This window comes from Dipodomys merriami, unplaced genomic scaffold, assembly GCF_024711535.1.
Source record: "Dipodomys merriami isolate MVZ:Mamm:240054 unplaced genomic scaffold, mDipMer1.0.p SCAF_750, whole genome shotgun sequence".
NCBI lineage: Eukaryota > Metazoa > Chordata > Mammalia > Rodentia > Heteromyidae > Dipodomys > Dipodomys merriami.
The window spans coordinates 393,780-418,079 of record NW_027206347.1 but is presented as its reverse complement, the minus strand read 5'-3'; the positions used below and the strand labels follow the sequence as shown (position 1 = coordinate 418,079).

The following is a 24,300-nucleotide window of genomic DNA, read 5'->3' as shown; positions in this document are numbered from 1 at the left end:
CTTGAAAGAGATCATCGGTTATGGCAGCTGTGGCTATGTGAAGCTGGCCCATCACTGCCTCACAGACACCACAGTGGCAGTCAAAGTTCTCCCAAAGAACGATCTAAAAAGCCATGAGATAGAAAATGAAGTAGCCATTTTGAAGAGTGTATATCACCCACACATCATACTATTGTTCCAGGTGATGGAGGATGAAGACTGTGTGTACCTTGTCACTGAGCTGGACACTCGGGGCTATCTCTTGGGGTGGGGCAATAAATCCCCTTGCAGTCACCTATTAGAGTATGAAGCCAAGAGATTGTTCAAGCAGATCACGAGTGATGTTCACTACATTCATGAGAACAGAATTGCACACTGGACCTGAAGGCCGACAACGTCCTGTTGGATACCAATTGCAATGTCAAGGTCAGTGATTTTGGCATTAGCATCAGGGTGACAGGGAAGTTGCTAAAGGGGGGTTTGTGGAGCCTTGCTATTCCTGAAATGTTCCTACAGAACATGTTCAATGGGTACAAGGTGGACATTTGGGAACTTAGGCGTGCTTTTGTATATGATGACAATGGGAAAGTTCCCATTTGAGGGGAATAAAATGATTCAGATACGGAAACAAATCCTAGAGGCCAGGTACACCGGTCCCCTTTACCAACTGCAATGGGACATGATCTCCTTCCTAAACTGCTGACTGTGGGCTTCAATCTGAGGCCTGCTATTGAGGAGATAATGGAGCACTGATGGCTGACTCTAGGTGTGGGTTTTGGCCTGCTTCCTGATGAGCCACTTTCCAGCAAGCTGGACCCCATTATTGTCACAGTCATGGGCAACATGGGGTACACCCTAGCTGGTATTGAAAGGACATTCCAGGACAGAGCATTCAATGAAGCCATGGGCACCTACCTGCTCATCCAAGAAAACTTGAAGGAGAATACCAGAAGTGTGGAATAAAAAACCATGCCTTTGGCTAGTCCACCATGCACACCTCCTGATGACAATCCCACCAGCCCTCTCCACGAAAAAGAGCCACCTTTTCTTCAGGATATAACACCTCCAGCTTGTCCTCAAAATTTCAGTTACCTCTTGAGAGCCGGAAGTGCCAGTCTGCCTGTCCTTCCACTCTATACCCTTCAGAGCTCCAGTTCCAGCTACATTTGGGGCCTAGATTCTTTTAGCTGGTCGGGCACACTAGACATTTTCCACCCAGTGAAGACAGTGGTTGGGAAGGAATTAACTGTTGATTTGTAAGATTTCTCAATTCCTATTCTTTTATTTTTTTTCCTTTTGTTTGTTGTGGGTATGTGTGAGTGTGTGCTGCTACACCTCAGTGCTTTTTTTCTTATGCTCTATTTCCTTTGCCTTCTCTGTTCTCTCTCCACTTTTCTCACCTTCTCCCTGCCCCTGCCCACCATTTTTCTTCCTTTGTTTTCATTCCTCCCATAACTACTCCTATTCTACTTCTCCTGTTCCTCTTCTTGATGTTCTACTACTACCCTCTACCATTCCCTCTCACTCTCTTCCTGCCCTTGAATCTGTCTCTCTCTCCATCCACCTCCCTCACTCCTCCTCTCTCTGTGCACTTCTCCCTTTTTTCCCTCTTTCCCTTTCTCCCACTCTGTCTTCCTCTTTTTTTCTTTCTCAGTTTTCATGGCTATGTCTGGTTCTCTCCTGCTTGAGTTACAGTTCAGGCTTGCATTTCTCTATTTCCTTGAAGATGGAGATTTCCCAGACTTGCTGTAAATGCAGTCTTCAAGGTGTCACCTTGGGAGATAGGTAGGATTACAGACAAGAGCCTACAGCATCAGGGAATGCAATTGGCTTTGTTAATCTGGTGTGGCAAAGGTTAGTTTCTCTATTTTGAAAGGGGATTTGTGTATTTATGTGAGGGACAGCTGTGTAAGAGTCACCTTACAATTGTTTGTGGAACCTGTTGCAACAATGAGAAGTACAAGTTGTCATGTCCAAAACGAGCTTTACAACGTCGGTGTGGGGGGGGGAGGGGGGGAAGGAGAAGGATTGGGATTGGGGGTTAGGGGGCAGGCTGGGAAGGGATGTGAAGGGTAAACAAAGGAGGAGGCTGCAATGCTTGGTAAGAAATGTACGCATTATCCTGCCCATGTAATTGTAACTCCTCTGTACAGTATGTTCACAAATAAAATTAAATTAAATTAAAAAAATTGTTTGTGGAAGGAAGGGGTGATGGGTTAGTGTAAATGGACAGGGAAGGATGACATGTGCACTGTACAAGTACACTGAGAGGTGTCAGATTCTTAGTGGAGACTCTATGAGTCCCCAGAGAGGGCCCCTCCAGAGCACCCAGCTTGTACATGGTGCTTCTGTTTCCCAGTAAAGACTTTAGGCCTCATGGAAGAATAGCAGAGCCCAATTTTTCTCCTTGGGGAATAAAGAATGCTATCAGAGCCAAGTTTAAATATTTGAACATTCTGAACATCAAGAGGCAATTTTTGGAATCACAAAGTGTATGAATTAAAATACATTCCCTTCTATTCAGCTAGAGGTGATCAAGGAACAGGAGACCTGAGGAATCATGGAGATAAACTGGGATCTGTTTAAGGACATAGCCTGGATGGACTTTGGTTGTATATGGACCACACCCGTGGTTGGGTGGCCTGGGATGACTGCTTTCCCACAAGAACAAAATTCAGTAAGATGTGAGCCTTCACACTAGAATATTTGTATTGGTTCACCCAGGGCATTAGAATTGCACACAGAGGCAGTGCTGAGGATTGATATTGCCTTTGGGTGCCAAGTGTGTGATGGGGAGGAGTTGGGCAAACCTGGCCTTTTCTATGTGTACACTGGGTCAGGTGGCTGAACCCGCAGAGTAGACTAATGAGATTAGCAGTAAGAAGAGGGCTGGGGCTCCTGGTAGATCAGTGGTAATGCTCAGGGGTATTTGGGAAGCAATGCTATTCTCAAAGAATGAGATGGGTTTCCTGTGAGAGAAGCAATAAGGGTCCAAATAGGCAAAGGATGCATAACTGGTTTAAGACAGGGTTGATACTGATGCTGAAAGAGACCTGAGGAGGAATGTAAGGAATGCTGAACTCATGGAACAGTGTTCAGTGAATAGGGTGGGTGGGGAAGGAAGTACTATTAATTTCCATGATTTCTCAATGCTTTTTCTTGTCTTTTTGTTTGTTGTGTGTATGCATTTGGGAGTGTGCTGGCTTGAACTTTGTTCTTTTTCTCTTTCTCAGTCTCCTTTTCCCTCTGTGGCTTTTCCTTGGGCCCTCCTCCCTCTAATGTCTTTAATCTCTCCTTTTTTACACCCTCTCCTTTTCTCCTCCCTCTAATCTTTCTCTTCTCCCTATCCCATTTCTTTTCACTCAATCCTTTCTCCTGAATTTGTCTGTCTCTCTGTCTTTAGGTATGTATGCATGTCCCTCTGTTTTTCTCTCTGTCCATTTTCCTTCTCCCCCTCTTTCCCTTTCTCTCTCTTGAGTGTGAATGTGTTTCTGGCTGATGTTCTACCAGTGGAGTCACTCTTCTAGTCCTGATTTTCTACTGAGTTGGACATGGAGTCTGCTCAAGCTGGCTTTATCTACAGTCTTCTCAGTGTCAGCGTGTGCAGTAGTTAGGATTATACAGGTGAGCCTCCAGCACCTAGAATTTGTGACGGTACAGCACAGGTTGGTTTCTCTGTAATTACAAAAGGAATTTGTATACTTGTATGAGGGACAACTTAGAAATGTTTGGGGGAAGGAAAGGGTGTTGGGTTGGGCTGCTGTGGAAAATGGACAGAGAATTACATTTCCATAATACAAGGGTTTCAGCACTGAGACATGTCAGATTCTTAGGAGAGACCCTTTGAGTCCACAAAGATGCTTCCAGTTGACACCCCCCTTCCCCAGAGCACCAGGCTTTGGGCTTGGTGTTTCCTTTTCCCTGGCAGTTCTCAGGGGAAGCCTCTAGGTCTTATGGAAGAAGAGTAGGGCCTGATTATTGTCCTAGGGCACATAGTGTGGAGGAAGCTGTTTCAAATATTGCCACACTATAAACCTCCAGAGCCCATTTTTGAACCAAAAAATGTAGGAAATATAATACTTTTCCTTCCTATCAACTAGAGGTGGAGAAACCTTTGAATGAGCAAGAGACCTAAGAAAGAATGAAAATATAGGAGCATGTGGATGGAGATGAGTACATGCAGACATGAGCAGAACTTCAGTAAGATTAGATATGAACCTCCACCACTGGGATATTTGTTCAGCAGGGCATTAGATTTCTACACAGAGGAAGTACTGAGGGTGATTCTGCCTTTGGGTGACAGGTGTGTGATGAGGAGGAATTGGACACATTGGACCTCTGCTGTATGTTCACTGGAGTCAAGAGGCTGAGCATGTAGGGCAGACTGATGAGATTTGCAGCAGGAGAAGACTGAGGCTCCCAGTGAAACAGGGTATACCTCTGGGTTATTTAGGAAACAGAGCTCTTCCCAGAGAATAAGATAGGATTTTTGTGACAGAAGCACTGAGAGCCAAAAGTATACAAGAAATGGGCACCTTGCTGATAGACAGGGCTGACCCTAATGCTGAAGGAGAGCTGAGAGGAGGAAACTAGGGACACCTGAATTCCACATGGATCATTGTTCAGTGAAGTGGGTGGGTCGGGAGGGAAGAACTGTGAATTTCCATGGTTTCTAAGTTCTTTTTCTTTGTCTCAGGCGTCCTGAAATGAGGGAGTAGACTTCAGTTCATGTCAGTGGGTTTGTCTTGAGGCTAGTTTCTAGTAGTCCCAGAGCAGTAGAGAGGGTGCCTAATCACTGCTGCACTGGGTAGGATTTCAGTATTGGGTTGCATTAAGGAGATGTGGGAGAGGGGCATTGTGGACCCTTGAGGCTGTGGCCAGGGCCTTGTGCCAAGCAGGAGGCAAGTCATTTTATGATTTCATGCCAGTCTTGTCTTAAGGGGCCAGATGAGCTCACTCTCTAAAACTCAGGTCTTACTTTGACTTTTCAATTGACAGTATAATGCATGTGCATGCTAGAACACTCCTAAACCTTTGTGGAACAGATGGAGTGCATTTGGCTCAGCACTTGGAGAGAAGATGAAAAGTTGGCCTAAGGATGAGGATTCCACAGGTTAGCTACAATGTCACACAGACCATTATCTAGGACGGGTTCATGGCTTGCAGAGAGACTTGGAAGAACTCGAGTGAGGAGTTGAGGTGGTATGGAAAGGCTTCCCAGAGGAGGAACAGGTTATTTGGTGTGTGTACACCATCTCCATATGTAAGATTGAGGGGCAGAAACTTCAGGCAAAGGGCTTGGAAACACAGGTGGGGAGACCACGAGGCAAGGGTGACAGGGGCTCTGGAGAGGAGTCATGGGAAAACAGTGGGAAAGAGCTTTGACCATGTATGGCAGTATACTTGTTGAATAAGTGTGTGAGGGAATAGGTAGGCTTTCATTCAATGGACATTTACTGAGTGCCCACAGGATCAGTCACATCATGCTGAAGACTGACAGAATGCTGGGAACAGCATAAAAATACCTCTCTTTGTGAGTTTACACTCAAGCATGGAGAATGAGAATACCCAAACTTTACAAAAATACCACATAGTATATATGAAAATGAAGATTAAGGCAGAAAAATTCAGGATGAGTGTTCGAAATACTCTATGTTTTTGTGTGTTTGCAGATGTGTGTTGTGTACACATGTGCACAAGGTTTTATTTTTAAGTATCAGAGGAGACCTGTTTGGCAAGGGGGTTTTGGGGAAGGATAGGGGATTGAGCAGCTGGGTGTTGGGAAAAGCATTCCAGGCAGTTGGAATAGCAGTGGCCCCCAGCTGGTACAGTACAAATGCCAGTGTGGCTGCAGCAAGGAAGCCTGGGCTCAGTGGAGAGAGACAGGATCAGAGAAGCCTCCTTCACCAAACGAGGCTGTGGGCAGAGGGGTGACCCATCATGCTTCAACAATGTCCTGTAGTTCTCCTGTCTATTCTAAAGCCACATTTCTTCCTATATGAAAGGGTATGTTTGATATTGGTGTTCCTCTGCCTGTATTACTTCATGAAACTGAGTGTCCTCCAGTTCCATCCATAGTGTCTGAGTGTTGGTTTCTTTTTTCTGGTTCCTTTTTGGTGCTTGAATTAGGGCCAGTAAGTGGTCCCTGAGCATTTAGCTCAAGGCTAACACTTTACCTCTTTGAGGCACAGCTCCATTCCTGGTTTTCTGATGGATATTTGAAGTAAGAGTCTCATGGACTTTCCTGCCTGGGCTGGCTTTGACTTCAATCCTCCTATCTCATGTATAGTTAGGATGACAGGCAGCAGCCACCAGAGCCAGGAAAATTTATTGTTTATTTTTTTAGGCTGAATAATGTACTACAATATGTATGTACTGTCTTTTTATTGGTCCAGTGATTGACACTTGAATGATACCCTATATTATTGTGAATGGTGCTATAGTAAAAACAACATGCATGCAGATAAAAAAAGTATTCTATGGCTGGCTGCTGCCAGGTCATTATTAAAATCTATCCTGTGTAGGAAAGTGCATGACCCCAGAAAACTTGGAAGTGGAGCTGTGGCTTAAGGAGTAGAACACTCACCTTGAACATGGACTTCAAGCCCACGTATTGGCCTGTGCTTGCACCCACCCACACTCATAAACAGACAGAGAATAGTATGCTGTGGGTTGTGTTTACAAGGATGATTTTGGGAGGGACAGGGAAGGGGGAATGGGAAGACCAGCTAGGGACAGGGGCAGGGGCCTAGGCTGCAGTGGTGTCATCTAGGCAGAGAGAAATGGTTCTCTTCTGGAAATAGAAGATGACTATCTTAATATTGATGCTTTTTATAAGCAAGTAGTAATCGTACACAGGACATGACACACACTGATCAAACAAACCTCACCTTCCCCCTTTTCATCCCTCCTTCCCAACCTCTGGCCAGCACTAGTCCATGGTCAACATTATTCTCTACATATCTGAGCGATCCTGGGCCATTTGTCTCGATAACTTTACTTAATCTTTGCTTCCATTTGTCACGAAATGATAGCTTTCCAATCACTGTTATGCTTGGAAAATTCTCCTTTGTGTGTGTGTGTGTGTGTGTGTGTGTGTGTGTATGTGTGTGTGTATGTGTGTGTGAGTATGTATGTGTGTGTGCATGTATATATGTGTGTGAAAGAGAGAGACCATTACCAATTTCTCCATTGATAGACATTTAGACTGAATCTATACCTGAGCTGCTATAAATAATCTAGAAATAGACATATTATAATTGTACTTGAGTTCATGTATTTATTTAGAGACCTTCAAACTGTTTGCCATAATGCTTGTATCAATTTACAATCTGTCTGACAGGAGTTCTCTCTTCATCCTGGCCAGCATGTGTTATCTTTCTATCATTTTGATTTTTAAAAAGTTTTCCAGCATGGCTATAGACACTGGACATTTTTTCATATATTTTTGCCTATTTGCATTTCTTCTTTTTGGAAATTTCTATTCAGATCATTTACCCCTGTCTCTTTTTTTTTTTTTTTTGCCAGTCCTGGGTCTTGAACTTGGCCTTGGCACTGTCTCTGAGCTTCTTTTGCTTGACGCACTCTAGCACTTGAGCCACAGCTCCATTTCTGGCTTTTCTATGTATGTGGAACTGAGGAAGCAAAAGCAGAGCTTTGTGCATGCTAGGTGAGCACTCTACCACTAACGCACATTCTGAGTCCTGTACAATTACTTATAGAATATAAAAACCTAATTAGGAAAGATTCTATCTTCCTTCAAGAGCCATTAAGAGTTCCATCCTGCATCATAATAGTTAGTAATGACTTATTAAAAATAACACCTTGGGAACTTTTCCACTTCCGGCAATTGACAATGGTGGCTGTTCCATAAACATATTTGGAAAATAATGTCACTGAAACCTTTTAAAAATGAAATAAAATACAAAATAAAAACATTGCTATGGGCAAACTCAGATAAACAGAGAGTCCTTTACAGAGCAATGGCAGACAAGAACTTGAACTACTCAGCAACAGTTATGGTAAGGTCTCAGCCCTTCGGACCTCATGGTCTTATCCTAAGGTTAAACTTGGCATCTTGTTAAAATCCTATTTGTGCCAGGTACTGGTGGCTCACACCTGTAATCCTAGTTCCTTGGGGGACAGAGATCTGAGGTTCTAGGTTCAAAGCCACCATGAGTAGAAAGCCCATGAGACACTTATCTTCAGTTAACCACCAGGAAACTGTAAGTGGCATTGTGGCTCAAAGTGGTTGAGCATTAGAGCTCAGGAATAGTGCCCAGGCCCTGAGTTCCAGCCCGCACATGACCAAAAAACATACAAACATCAATTTGTTTGGTTTTGAAACAATGTAAATAATTTCAAATTGATGACATTTTAATTTCAAAGCAAATGAATAACCTTTCAAGAGACAAGAGGCAGGAACTCCACCCACCCTGACTCAAAAGGCCTTGAAAGTGAGTTGTGACAAAATGTAGTAACAACAGCCAGTACAGGATAGGGTTGACTGGCAAATCCTCCTGCCACCACCTAGTCAATTATGAAGCCAGGAGGCTGTTCAAGCAGATGGTGAGTGCTATGCAATACTTTCACAAGAACGAAATCACACACAGATACCTGAAGCCCAGGAACATCCTGTTGGATGGCAAATGCAATGCCAAAGTCAGTGATTTGGGGCTGAGCATCACGGTGTTGCTGGGGCAGTTGCTAAAGGGGTTTTGTGGAGCCTTGATATTCAGACCTCGTGAAATGTTCCTTTACAAAATGTATGATGTCTATAAACAGGACATTTAGATCCCAGGTATGCTTCTGTATGTGAGGACAACAGGAAAGTTCCCATTTGAAGGGAGGAAGATGGCAGACATGGCTACACATCCTTGAGGCCATGTACACAGCTCCCTTTTATCTATCTGCGAAGAGACACAATGTACTTTCCAAACTGCTGACTGTGGATGTCACTAAGAAACCCATGGCTGGCTGTAGATGTGGGGTTTGGCCTGCTTCCTGATGAGCCACTGCCCAGCAAGCTGGACTCCATTAGTGTCACAGTTCTGTGTGACATGGGGTACAATATAGCTGACATTGAAAAGGCAATCCAGGACAGGGCATTCAATGAAGGCATGAGTACCTATCTGGTCATCCAAGAAAACTAAAAAGAGAGTGCCAGAAGTGTGGAGTGGAAAATGATGACTTTAGCTATTCCACTGTGTACAACTCCTCAGGAACTTTGCACTAGCCCTCTCTCAATGAAGGGGAGTCAGCTTCACTGCACAACTTAACACCTTCAGTTTGCCCTCAGAATTTCAATTGCCAGATGATAACAAACAGTTGCCTCTGAAGAGAGGCCAAGGTCCTAGTCTGCCTGTCCTTCCACTCTGCTCCCCACAAAGCTCCAGTACTAGCTTAATCTGGGGCCAGGATTCTTTTAGCTGGCTGAGCAGACTAGAGAGTTGACACTTGGTTGAAAATGCCCTTCCCTCTTGGCAGCCACACGGGGAATCCATAGCCTCCAGATGGAATAAGTGATGGGGCTGGAAGAGTGTGGCTCACAGGATAGTCGCCATTTTTCACAAACTCTGGTACTGTGTGAAGCCCAAAAACTAATGTCCACAGCTTAAGAACAAAGCTGTTCCAGAGAAAGATGTGCAGCACTCTGCCACAGCACTAGGGTGTGGAAAATCAGAGAGGTGTGGAATTGAAGAGCTGCAGGAGGGGAGGGAGTCATACAGGAAGTTCACACTGCTGTGTGCCCAGTATCCTCAGCAAAGGTCTCAATCCAGCATAGCCAGGCATAGTCCTAGCATAGCTAGGGGGTTCTCCAGCTAGCATTCTTTCTAGTGAAAGGACAGCTGACAAGGAGCTGACTTTTAAATTTTGAAAAATAGGCTGAAATGTGGCCTCAAGCTGTCTGTACCTTCTGAGCTTGGTGAATACACCTCAATCCCTTACTTTCAAGTAATGTCACTTTATTAAACAACTTTTCCCATTTGTTTCTGAACACTAAGGTGTTTGTGTCCCAAATGCTGCAGTAGGTCATCATCTCACCTTCCAGATATGTTGCATATTTTCCTACTTACTTACCTAGTTTGTTTACTTAGGTTTAAAGTGAGGCCCTTGGGCTTCAGGGGGATCTTAGGGGAAGGTGGCATCCTGGACTCGTTTCTCCTTTGGCAGTCTCTAGGTGACTGTGTAAAACTCCTGAGAACACTATTTACTCTGGCTGTGTCGAAACTCAGGGGCACATCTTCATTGGGAAAATAGAGAGAACTGTCTCCATGGACCATGAGAGTAGTTTCTGCCCCAACTTTCCTCCATTTTAATGCAGTTTCTTGTGTGTTCTGTCTACACTTAATCACCATTCTAACATTATGCCATCATCCAAAAGTCCCTTATTTCAGACTTATTTACTCACAGTAAAAAAAAAAATAGTAAATTTTAAAGACCCGATTTCCTACACAGGTTACTTACAATTGCAACTGCCCTGGGAGTCCAAATTTCTCTAATGGGAATCAGAGTGCTGAGGGAGCTGAGTTTCAAATTTGAGAACATTCTGAGCAAACAGAGTCCCTGGTTACACTGGAAAAGTGTATGAATTAAGCTAATTTTCTTTCCTTTCAGGTAGAGGTGTATAAACATGTTAAAAAACAAGAGACCTGAAAAAGCATGGATATATAGTGATATCTGTGGATGGACCAGGCCTGGGATGACTGTGTCTACACATGAGCAGATATTTGAATGAATCTGTCTCTCTGCCTCTGTCTCTGTCTCTATCTCTCCTCTCTTTCTCTTTCAGTTTGCATGTACATCACAGGTGCTCTACCACTTGATTCCAATCTCCAAGCCTGCATTTCTTTTTTTGTGTGTGAAAATACCGTACAGAGGGGTTAAAATTACATGGGCAAGATAATGAGTACATTTCTTATCAAGCATTGTAGTCTCCTCCTTTGTCTCCCCTCACATCCCTTCCCATCCTTCCCCCGCCCCCCCAGTCAATCCTCCCTCCTCCAATCCTCCTCTCCCCTCACCCCTACTCTGCCAAAGTTGTAAAGTTTGTTTTCAACATAACGACTTGTACATCGCATTGTTGCAATAAGTCCACCTGTATTCCCTATTTAAAAGATTTGTTTTTTCCCTTCCCCTCCACAAATTATACCAACATCAAATACAGTGAAAGCAGGGATTATACTGTTGGGGAGGGACATACAAAGCAACAAAGAAATAATCTTATGTTTTAGAAACAATCCCATGAAAGAAAAAAAAACATTTGAATACATACCTTAGGGTTCATTTCCCCATTACATCAACTTATCTGACTGTTTCTGCTTGACTCAGATATATACTAGTTATTGCAAATAAAGGAAACCATGGGACCTACGTTTCTTTGGGCCTGGCTTACTTCACTTAATATAATCTTTTCCAAGTCTTACCATATCCTAACAAATGGGGCAATGTCATTCTTTCTGATGGAGGCATAGAATTCCATTGTGTATATATACCACATTTTCTTGATTCATTCATCTGCTGAGGGGCATCTGGGTTGGTTCCATATCTTAGCTATGGTAAATAATGCTACAGTAAACATAGTTTCGCTAGTAGCTTTAGTGTGGTATTGTTTGTGAGCATTTGGGTAAATGCCCAAAAGTGGGAATGCTGGGTTATAGGAGAGGTCTATGTGGAGTCTTTTGAGGAACCTCCATACTACTATCCAAAGTGGTTGGACAAGTTTACACTCCCAAAAACAATGCAGTAAAGTTCCACTCCAGCATCTGTTGTTATTAGAGTTCTTGATTTTAGCCATCCTAACTGTGGTGAGGTGGTATCTCAATGTTGTTTTGATTTGCATTTCATTTATGGCTAGGGAGGTGTGTCTATTGGTCATGTGTCTATTGGTCATGTGTCTATTGGCCATACTTCTTTCCTCTTCAGAGAAGTTTCTCTTTAAGTCATTAGCCGACTTAATTGTTGGGCAGTTGTTTCTTTGAAGATTTGTTGTTGGGGGATTTAATTTTTTGAGTTCCAGGTATATTTTAGTTATGTGACCCTTGTCCGTTGTATGAAGACCTTCTCCCAATCCGTGGGCTTTCTATTGATCTTGCTAGCTATGTCCTTTGCCATGCAGAAGCTCTGCAATTTCATGCACTCCCATTTGTCCAACCTTTCTTTGATTTGTTGAGTTTCTGGGTCTCTATTAAAAAAATTTGGACCCGTGCCAAGGAGACCTACGGTTTCTCCTATTCTATCCTGTAATGTTTTCAGAGTGTCTGCTTTGACTCTGAGGTCTTTGATGCATTTGGAGTTGATTCTGTGCAGCATGATATATAAGGATCTAGCTTTAGTTTTCTACAAGTAGTTAACCAATTTTGCCAGCACCATTTACTGAAGAGGATGTCTTTCTTCAATTCTATCTTTTTAGCTCCATTATTAAAGATTAGATGCCAAGCCTACATTTCTATGCTGTGTTTTTGCTGGCTTTAAGTACTCTGTTCTTGGTGTGAAGTTCTGGAATAGTTAGGATTTCCGTCTAGAACCATACATATATGGCAGTACTTTTGACCTTGTTCATCTGGTGAGACACAGGTTGGCTTTTCTAATGTGGAAAAAGGGATTTGTGTACTTGTCTGGGGGACAGCTGTGTGAGGGACAAGTTACAAATGGATGTTGAAGGGGGCTGTGGGATAGTGTGTACAATCAATAGAGAGGCAAGGCATGTATACTGTTCAAGAGTGTCTGCACTGAGAATTGGGATATCTTGATAGAGATTCTGGGAGTCCCCTCAGAGGCCCCCAGGTGTCACCCCTTCTCCAGGGCACCATGCTTCAGCACAGTGCTTCCTTTCTCTTGGCTTTTCTCTGTTGAAGTCTCTAGGCCTCATGAGAAATAGCAAGTACATTTTGTTCCCCTAGGGAAGAAAGATTACTGGGAGACCTGAGTCTAAAGTATTAGAACCTTCTGAACATCCAGAGCCCAGTTTTAGATCCACAAACTTTATGAATTAAAACATTACCCTTCCTTTCAGCACCAGGTGGAGAATCCTAGGAAGGAGCAGCAAGATACATGAGAGAGCATGGAGATATATTGGTGCCTGTGGATGGACGGGGCCTGGATGGACTTTGCCTATGGATAGGCCCTGCTTGATATGACTGTATTGGTACATGAGCAGAAATTCAGTATGTTTGGATATGATCCATCACTGGGTTATTTGTGTTCGCTTCTCCAGCGGCATTAGATTTCCACATAGCAAGTGATTTTGTCTGATGCTGCCTCAGCTGACAAGCATGTAATAGGGAGGATTTCGGCACACCTGATTTTGCTATGTGTGCACAAGGGTCAGGAGGCTGAGCCTGCAAAGCAGCTGATGAGATTTGCAGCAGAAGGTGGGCTGTGACTTCTGTTGGATCAATGATCCAGTTCAGGATTATTTGGGGAATAGAGCACAGCTAACAGGTTGAGAATGTATTCCATTGAGAAGAAGCAATGCAGAACAAAAGAGGGCAAAGGATGGGCACCTTCCTGATAGGCAAGGTTGACACTGATGCTGAAAGACAGCTGAGAAGATGAAGCTAAGGACTCCTGAATTCCACATGGACCAGTCTCCAGTGAAGAGGGTGGATGGGAAGGGAAATAGTGTTATTTTCCTTATTTTCTCAGTCCTTTCCGTTCCTTTCTTTTTGTTGTGGGTATGTATTTGTGAGTGTGTGCTGGTACTGGCACTTGAACTGGGTGATTTTCTCTGTGTCTCCTTTTCTCTCTCTTCTTTCTCCCCATTTCCTCTCTCCCCTTTTCCAGGTAACTTCCCTCCAGACTATTCATCTCTTCCTCTTCTTCCTCTTTTCCTATTCTCTTTCTTCTTCTCTTCTTCTTCTCTTCCCTTCTCCCTTCCTCTGTCCTCATAAATCTGTCTTTTTCTTTCCTGCCTCTCTAGATCTTCTCTTTGAGTTTGAATGTTCATAACCGGTGCTGTACCACTTGAGTCACACCTCCAAGCCAGGATTTTTCTAGTTAATTGAAGATGAAGTCTGCCCAGGTTGGCTTTAACTGTGATCTTCGGGGTGTTAGCTTCTGGAAGAGTTAGGATTACAGGCATGATCAACCACCATCAGCAATGCTTTTGATCTTGTTAAACTGGTGTAGCACAGGATGGCTCCTCTGATGTGTAGTTATCTGAGGGACAGGTGTGTGAGGAACACCTTGAAAATGGTTGGGGGAAGGACAGGTGTGGTAGGCTGCTATGCCAAATGCACAGGTTGAGAAGTAGGTGCAAAATTGAAGGGTTTGAACACTGAGTGATGTCATATCTGGGTAGAGATTCTGTGAGTTCCCAGAGTCCCCCAGCTAACACCCAGAATTTGGGCATTGTTCTTCCTCTCCCCTTCAGTTCCCATGAGAAGGCTCTAAGCCTCATGGAAGAATAGCAGAGCCCTGTTTTTGTTCTTAGGGTATCAGAGTGCTGGTGAGCAGAATTCTGAACATCCAGAGCTCATTTTTTTCTTTTTATTTATTTATTTTTAAAATTTTTATTGGGAAAATACTGTACAGAGGGTTTACAATTACATGGGCAAGATGAGTACATTTCTTATCAAGCATTGTAGCCTCCTCCTTTGTTTCCCCTACCCATCCCTTCCATCCTCCCCCCACCCTCATTCCCAATCCTCCCCCCGCACCAAATTTGAATCACATAAATGTATGAATTAAAATACTTTTCCTTCCTCTCAGCTAGAGGTGGAGAAATCTGTGAAGGAGCAAGAAGCCTAAGAAAGCATGAAGATATTGGATGGACCCTGCCTGGGATGAGTGCATCTGTACATGAGCAGAAGTTGGGTAAGATTGGATGTGATCCTCCACCCCTGGGCTATTAGTGTTGATTCAGCCAGGGACATTAGATCTGCACACAGAGGCAGTTGCTGAGGCTGATGCTGCCTTTGGTGACAAGTGTGTAATGGAGGAGTTAGGCCTTTGCTATGTGTGCACTGGGATCAGGAGGCTGAGCCTGAAGAGAAGACTTGAGATTTGCAGCTAGAGCTGGGCTTGGGCCTCCTGGTGGATGAGGAGTCCAGGTCAGGGCTATTTGGGGTGCAGAATGAGATGGGATTCTGGTAAGAGAAGCACTGAGGGCCACAAGAGGACAAAGATGAGTACCTGGTAAATGACAGGATGCACACTAAACCTAAATGAGAAATGACAGGAGCTAGGTTATGAAAGGAGCTGAGGAATACTGAATTCCACATGGACCAGTGGTCAGTGAAGAGGGTAGGTGTAAGGAAGTACTTTTGATTTCCATGATTCCTCCATGCTTTTTTCGCCTTTTTCTTTTTGTGTGTATGCTTATGCTGGTACTTGGACGCTGGACCTCAGTGCTGTTTTCTTATTGTTTCCTTTTTTTCTCCTTCCTATCTTCCCTTTTCCCACATTCCCTCCTCTACCATCTTCTTCCCTTTTCTTTCTCCCCATAACTTCTACTATTCTATTTCCCCTATCCCACTTCTTGTTCCTTTCATGCACACTTCCATTCTCTCTCCTTCACTTCCTGCTCATGAATTTGACTCTGACTCTCTCTGGTTTTTCCTCCCTCTTTCACGCTTTCTCCTTTTCAGCTGGCATGGTCATGTCTTGTTTACTATCACTTGAGTTACACCTCCAGACTTGCAAACCTCCAAATAGTCTGCAAACCTCCAAAGGGGAAGGCTTTTCCTTTTGCTTCCTTCCTCCTCTGCTTGCCTCTCCAGTGGCCTATCCTCAGGCCTCAGAGCTCTTCACAGGGTGTCCCTGCTCTGCTCTGCTCTGCTCTGCTCTGCTCTGCTCTGGATGGAGCCTCTTGCTGTCTGTCTCTCCCCAGCCCCTACTCCTCAGAACAGACAGCCTATATATAGGCTGGGCCCCTCCCCCACTCCAACAGCTATAAAAGTTTCAACCTCCACTAATTGCCCTGCCCCCACGAAGCCCACTGTTCCATCCCTTCTTGACCCCCCCTACAGCTAGGCCCAGGGGAACAATGAGCTCAGCATGTGGGGGGGAGGAGGATGCCTTTGGCCATGCTGTTTATTACACTACCATTACATGATAGCTCCCGGCCTGCATTTTTCTAGTTAAGTGAAGATGGAGTGTTCCCAGACAGGCTGCTGGGATAGTTAGGATGACAGGCAGCTCCTCCAGCATCAGGCAGTGCATTTGACTTTGTTAGTCTGCTGTAGCATACCTTGTTTTCTGTGTTGTTATGAAAGGGATTTGTGTGCTTATGTGAGGCACAGCTGTGTGAGTGAGACCTAAGAAATGGTTGTGGGAGAAAGGGGATGGTGGGCTGGTAGACAAATTGACAGGGAGGGAGGGACATGTGCACTGTACAAGTGGATCAGCACTGAGTGTTAGCTTATCTTGGTAGAGACACAATGAGTCCCCAGAGTGGCTGCCAGCTGACACCCTTTCCCCAGAGCACCAGGCTTTGGGTATGGTGCTTTCCCTTGGCAGTTCCAAGGGAAAGACTATTGGCCTCATGGAAGAGTATACCCTAATTTTTATGCTGGGTGAACCACTGTGCTGGGGGAGATGATGTTCAATAGTCAATCATTCTGAACACCAAGAGTGCATTTTTGGAATCACAAAGTGTATACGTTAAAATATAACCCCTTTGTTTCAGCTAAACATGGTGAAATATATGAAGGAAAAGGAGACCTGAGAAGGCATGGAGATATAGTGGTACCTGTGGATGGACGGGGCCTGGATGGACTCTGCCTGTAGACACATCCTGCCTGGGCTAACTGTATTCCCACATGAACAGAAATTCAGGAAGATTAGATATGAGCCTTCACCACTGCGATATTTGTGTTGGTTTAGGCAGGACATTAGCTTTGCCCAGATAGGCTATGTGGAGACTGATGCTGCCTTTAGGTGACAAGCATATGAGGGGGAGGAATTGGGCAGACCTGGCCTTTGCTATGTGTACACTGGGAATAGCAGGCTGAGACTGTAGAGCAGACTGATGCGATTTTCAGCATGAGGAAGGCTGGGCTGTCATTGATCCAGCTCAGGGAAATTTGAGTAGCAGTGATTCCCTCAAAGAATGGATGGGATTCTAGTGAACGAAGCAATGAAGGCCACAAGAGGACAAAGATGGGTACATGGTGAATGATAGGGTAGACAGCAATAATAAAGGAGAAATGATGAGATCCAGGTTATGAAGAGAGCTGAAGAATCTTAAATTCCATGTGGACCAGTGTTCAGTGAAGAGGATCGGTGGAAGAGAAGTACTCTTTTTTTTTATATATATATATTTTTTAATTGTATTTTATTTTATTTGAGAACATACTGTACAGGGGGGCGACAATTACATGGGCAGGATAATGCATACATTTCTTACCAAGCATTGCAGCCTCCTCCTTTGTTTACCCTTCACTTCCCTTCCATGCCTCCCCCCTCCCCCCACCCAATTTTACCCCCCTCCCCCCACCCAATTATACCCCCCTCCCCCCCCCACACCGACATTGTAAAGCTGGTTTTGACATGACATTTTGTACTTCTCATTGTTGCAACAGGTCCACCTGAATCCTTAAACGACTTGTTTGTCCCCATCTCCTCCACATGTAATACTGACATCAAATATAGTGAAAGCGGGGGTTACACTGTGGGGGAGGGACATACAAAGCAACAAAGAAATAATCTTATAAATGCGTTAGAAACACATGCATGAAAGAAACGAAAACATTAAAATACATATTTAAGGGTTCGTGAAATCAAGAGTACTTCTCTTAATGTGATGTTAAGAGAAGTACTCTTGATTTCACTATTTTCCCTTTTTCTTTGTTTGTGTGTGTGTATGTGAGTACATGCTAGAGCTGGGGCTTGACGTCTGTGTAATTTTTCTTATTCTGTTTCTGTTTCTTTCACTTCACTCTCTCCCCTTTTTCCTCCTTTCCCCCCATCATCTCTCTTCCCTCCTCTTCTAACCTATACCATCTCCTCCTCTACTTCCCCTTCTTCTCATCTTCCTCTCCTCTCTCCTTTCCATTACCTCTCTTTCTCTCTTCCTGTTCATGAATCTCTCTAAGACTGTTTGTTCACAAAAGGCTAGAACTCCACTACTTAGAGCCACAGTTCCACTTGGTTTTCTGATGGTTAATTAGAGATGTCTCACTTTCCTGCCAGGGCTGGCTTTGAACCAGGTCCTCAGAGCTCATCCTCCTGAGTCGCTAAGATTTCAGATGTGGGCCACCAGAACCCAGCCAGAGGTGAACTTTTGGTTCAATCCTGACCTCCTGCACATGAACTGCAACACAGGAGTGCTTTTCCGTCACACTTCCATTCAACATTCCACATTCCTCTTTCTCTCATGCAACATTCTCCTCTTCTTTTTTGTACCTTTCTTCAAAGTCACCTAAATCTAATTATTAGGTCCTCTCTCAATTTTCCAAAGCACTAGCTAGCATTCCCATTCACTAGCATCCCCTTTCTTGTAGCTATTTGCTAGAATGTAAAAGCTTTGACCCTAAGTGGCTTTGGTATTTCTTGAGAAAATTTCTAGCAATTTGTAGTTATCCTAAACACTGTACTGAATGAATGAAAACATTATTCTATTGGTGATAGAAAGTTTGAGTTTTAAGCGCAATTTTTCTAGAATCTGATCACAGCCTAAACTGCCACTGGAAACATCCCTGAAAATTTCTTAGAGGTGGTATTTTCCTTTCCAGGCATTCCATCAGAAGTCTCACTTTATTCTGAATATACAAGTCTGCCAATGCCATGAAAAACTAGTTGGTTTCAACCTACTCAGTGAGAGGGGGCAGGGTGGGGGAACGAGTTTTATTACCACCCTCCTCCTCCTCGTCCTCGTCCTCCTCGTCCTCGTCCTCCTCGTCCTCCTCGTCCTCCTCGTCCTCCTTGTCCTCCTCGTCCTCCTCGTCCTCGTCCTCCTCGTCCTCGTCCTCCTCCTCCTCCTCCTCCTCCTCCTCCTCCTCCTCCTCCTCCTCCTCCTCCTCCTCCTCCTTCTTCTTCTTCCTGGGGTTTGAACTCATGGCTTGAGCAATGTCACTGAGCTTCTTTTGCTTAAGGCTAGCACTCTACCTCTTGAGCCACAGTGCCACTTCCAGCTTTTACTGTTGATGTGGTACTGAAGAGTTGAATCCAGAGCTTTATGCAGGCTAGGCAAGCACTCTACCACTAAGCCACATTCCTAGCCCATCACTACTTCTATTCTACCATATCTATGCTGTTTTCCTGCACCAGGATTTTCTGTGTGTGTGTTAGTCAGTGTTGTGGTTTGAACTCAAAGTGTGAACACTGTCCCTTCACTTATTTTTTTTTAACTTTTATTGTAAAGAGGCTATACAGAGGAGTTAGAGTTACATGAGTAAGGTAATGAGTTCATTTCTTTTTTTTTTAATTTTTTAAATTACTTTTTGGTCCGCTCGTGGGGCCTGAACTCTGGGCCTCGACGCTGTCCCTCATCTCTTCAGCTCAAGGCTAGTGCTCTACCACTTGAGCCACAGTGCCACTTCCAGCTTTTTTCTTTCTGCTTATGTGGTGCTGAGGAGTCGAACCCAGGGCCTTGAGCATGCAGGGCAAGCGCTCTACCACTGAGCCACTTTCCCAGCCCATGAGGTCATTATTTGTGAAACATTTTAACACCTTTTTTTTCAAGTTTTTAATTTTTTAATTGAGATTAAGTGATTACATACATTTCATAAAATTCACAGTATTGTGGGATAGAGATACTTAAAGTCACAAACACTTTTTAACCTTCATGAGGCGCATTGTCATTATCATGGTCTATAAGGTTTATGGTCTCTACAAACTTGACTTAAATTTTATTGAGTAGCTTTGTATATGTGGTCATCAAAGAGATTATTTTGTAGTTCTCTTTTTTTGTTGGATCTTTGCCTAGTTTGGAGATGAGTGTGATACTGGCTGTTTATTGAGTGGTAAGGACTTTCCTGTCCAGGCTGTCTTTGAACTATGATCCTCAGATCTCAGTCTCCTGAGTAGCCCAGCTCAAATTATGGGGTTTTGTTTGTTTGTTTGTTTACTTGTCAGTTGTATACCCTAGACTCTGTCCCTGAACTCTTTTTCCTCAAGGCGAGGGCTCTCCACTTGAGCCATGGTACCACTTCTGGTTCTCTGGTAGTTTATTAAAGATAAGATTCTCATGGACATTCCTGCCTGTGCTGGCTTTGAACCATGATCCTCAGATCTCTGCTTTCTGAGTAGCTAGGATTCCCGGCGTGAACCACCAATGCCTGGCTCATGATATAGTTTTGATAGTGAAAAGATCCTGTCCAGAAGTCAAGATGGCCTTCACTGGTCCTGGCTCTGCCGTCTTCTTCAATCTTGAAAATTTTTCAAGATTTTCTTGACTGTTTTCAAAATTATATGCCACTTCTATTTTATCGATTGTTTTTCTTAGTCTTGTCTGAAGATTTATCATGAGTTGACTTGGGTCTTGCATGGTTGGAAGGCTGTCGTGAAGTGACACTGTGTGCCTCCCACTGCATCCCACCAGGTGGCTGGGGACATCAGTTTGTCCCAGCAGTGAAGTAGGTAATTTTTTTTTGGGGGGGGTCCAGTCGTGGAGCCTGAACTCTGGGCCTGGGTGCTGTCCCTCAGCTCTTCAGCTTAAGGCTAGCACTCTACCACCTGAGCCACAGTGCCACTTCTGGCTTTTTCTTATGTGGTGCTGAGGAATCGAACCCAGGGCCTTGAGCATGCAAGGCAAGCGCTCTACCACTGAGCCACCTTCCCAGCCCCTGAAGTCGGTAATTTTGATCACTTGAAGATAGCCAAATTTGCCTGTTTTTCTACTGTAAAAATTCTCCTTTCCCTTTGTGACTGAGTGATGTGTGGGAAAACACATAAGGCTGTGGAAATATACCATTACTCACACCACTGACAGTTTACTTATGTATTTACATATTTATTCATATCTGAACTGGCTAAGGGATTCCTGTTGAATGCATTGGGTTGTAATTCCACTCCTGTCATGGTTTTGATGTGCAAATGGTTCCAGACTTGGCCAGTGGGAGCTCCTTCTAAAAGACTTTTATTAGTGCTTTAATTTAATTTAATTTAATTTTTTTTGCCAATCCTGGGGCTTGAACTCAGGGCCTGGGGGCACTATCCTTGAGCTTCTTTTGCTTAAGGCTAGCCCTTTACCTCTTGAGCCACAGTGCCACTTCCAGCTTTTCCTCTTTATGTGGCATTGAAGAACCCAGGGCTTCATGGATGCTAGGCAAGCACTCTACCCCTAAGCCCTCATAAGTTCTTTTGTTCTTCACTAATACTCAAGATTGATGTTTATTTAGTACCTTCCATGCTCTGGCCTTTGAATAAACTATTATCCCAGGAGCTGTGGCTGGTTGGCATTTAGAAACCAACATCTTTTCTTTTGAGATATTATTGTTCCTAGGCCCTTTTGGAGAAGACAACTGGAAAATATATAAAATTAATATACAAAATACATGTATGCATGTATGTGGATGTGCATTGATATATACAACTACATACATGTATATTTACACATACACACATTTAAATTTATATTAATTTCTTTTAGTAGTACAGAAATGTAAACTCAGAGCCTCTTGCTTGCTTCGCTTGTTTCCTAGTAATTGAGCCACCCTTTAAGCCCTGCTTTTTGCTGGTTGGTTTGGAGGGGAAGTCTAATAAACTTTCCTGCCTGGACTAGTCTCAAACTTCAGTGTTCAAGCTCTTAACTCCTGAGTTTCTCAACTTCTTATTGGTACACCAATCTATGTATATATATCCATCTATATATACTCAAAATCATGAGTTCACACTGACACCTCCAATTGCAATCTCACCCCAAATATTCTTCCAGGATTTTTTTTCTTTTCCATATTTGTAACTACCAAGAAACCCATTACCCTTGATAGGATGACTTACTGAGTCATTTATACTGTTTGTAAACAATCTCCTGTGATTGCCTGTGATGTTGTAAAATAATGTATTTGGCATTTTTCCATGGTTCCTGACATAGAAATCCAAAAACACTCATGCTTTCCGGAGTAACAGGGGTGGTAGTACGATCTTTTGTTCTACTACTTGGTCATTGACCCTGGGTGCTCAATCGGAGCTCCTAAGACCTTAGTAATTTCCTGAGTTGTAGTAGCATCTGACCCAGAGCTATGAATCCTTTGGAATTTCCTGTCACAAAAGCATGTTCTAAGAGGTGCAACCCTTGATGTACACCTGGATAGGCTCAGGATGGGAGATGATCTTTTTATGATGGACTGGTAGTGCAAACCTTTAATCCCAGCATTTAGAAGGATAATGCAGAAGGGTCTTGAGTTCAAGGCAGGCTTGCTCTACAGTAAAACCATCTTTTAAAAAATCAGATTTAATAGGTACATTATTTGGGGATTAGCTCCAAATTTGTTTTTTGGTTTCATGAAATTTTGTTATGACTGTTAAATTTATACTTGCCAAGAGATTCAAACTTGCCTGATCAGCCCATTCTCTCTCTATTGCTCTGTCTCTATCTGTCTGTCTCTCTGTCTGTGTCTTTCTGTCTCTCTGTCCCCCTGTCTCTGTGTCTGTCTGTCTGTCTCTCTCTCCCTGTCTCTGGTCGATGTCCTCATGGTTACCACATGGTTTCCAAGGTAGCAGTAGCAGCATCCTCCCATGTGCCCAGTGTCCTTGGCAATGGTCCTCTAGGCCTCATGGAAGAGTAGTAGTAGAGTCCACCAAGCTCTCACAGAGACTTGATTATTGTGACTATTTATCAGTCCCTTACACACTAGTTCATTCATTTCAGGAGGCATGACTAGTGCTGTGAGCCCAGCATACCTGGCATAGTCTCCGTGTAACACACTCAGGCCAAGTGCCTGGTGCTACAGGATTCTGCAGCCGAGTTTCTGGTCAAAGTAAATCTGACACTGAGCTGGCCTTCCCAGGCTGAAAGACAAGTGGAAAAGTAGCCTGAAGGTATCTTTACCTTCAGAGGTGGTAGGGGTTGCAGCTTGATCACATGGTGACTTCATCCGACAACCTTTTACCTTTGTCTTTTAAGGTGTTTTTGTTCCAAATGCTACAGCAGGTAATCACCTTACCTTCCATGTATGTTTCTTGTCTGTTTATATACTTATTTGTTTTTTTTTTTACATTTGAGCTGAAGCCCATAGATCTGAGGGTCAGGAGGCATCCTGGACTCTGCTTCTCCTACTGTGGGCTCTAGATGACTGGGTCGAACTTTTCTTGAGCACACTCGTTATACTGGTTAGGTTGGAGCATAAGTGCAAGTCTTCATTGGGAAAGAAGAGGGACCTGTCTCCATGTACCATGTCAGTGGTTTTCTGCCCCACTTTCCTCCATTTCAATGCAGTTTCTTGTGTGTTTGTTTTCGCTATAATCCTCCACTCATCAGTATCCCAACATCCATCATCCAGGAGGACCTGATTTCACACTTATTGGCTCACAGTGGTAAAAGATAAAACATATATTTGAAAGACCCTAATGCATACACCCTGAAGTCATTATTGCAACTTCCTCTGTTAGCCCAATTTTTCTCCTCAACTAAACAGAGTGTTGTGAGTGCTGAGTTTTACATATGAGACCACTGTGAACATGTACAGCCTATTTTTGGAATCACAAAGTATATTAATTAAAATATTTCCTCTTCCTTTCAGTGAGAGCTGGAGAAACCTCTGAATGAGCAGGAGACCTAAGAGAATATGGAGGTATAGTGGTGCCTGTGGATGGTACAGGCCTCTGTGGACTTGGTCTGAGGATGGACCCTGCCTGGGATGACTACTTCTGGACATGAGTGGCGATTCAGTAAGATAGGATGTGACCCTCCACCACTGGGTTATTTGTGTTGGTTCATCCAGGGCCATTAGATTTTCACACAGAGGAAGTGCTGAGGGCTGATGCTGTCTTGGGTGACAAGTGTGTGATGGGAAGGACTTGGGCACAGCTGGATTTTGCTCTGTGGACACTGGGGTCAGGATGCTGAGCCTGCAGAGCTGACTGATGATATCTGTAGCAAGAGGAGGGCTGGGTCTCCTGGTGGACAAGTGCATTTCAGGATTATTTGGGGAGCTCCTCAAAGAATGTGGTGGGATTCTGATGATAGAAGCAGTGAGGCCTAAAGAGGGTAAAGGATAGGCACCTGGTGAATGACAGGGTTAACATTGATGCTGGAGGAGAACTGAGAGGCGGAAGGTCATGAAGGGAGCTGAGGAATCCTGAACTACTCATGGTCCAGTGTTCAGTGAAGAGGGTACGTGGGGAGGGAAGTAATGTTAAATTCCATGATGTTTCAATGCCTTATATTTTTTTCCTTTTGTTTCTTGGTTGTGTGTATGTGTTTGTGAGTGTGTG

At 43.8% G+C, this 24,300-nt stretch overlaps 1 long non-coding RNA gene across 1 annotated transcript; it reads left to right on the top strand.

Moving 5' to 3' along the window:
- On the top strand, positions 1–23,655 carry LOC138818406 (uncharacterized). The gene is made up of 3 exons (XR_011369113.1): positions 1–405; positions 14,692–14,796; positions 23,607–23,655. It is a non-coding gene; the product is annotated as an uncharacterized lncRNA (long non-coding RNA).
- The last annotated feature ends 645 nt before the right edge of the window (positions 23,656–24,300 follow it).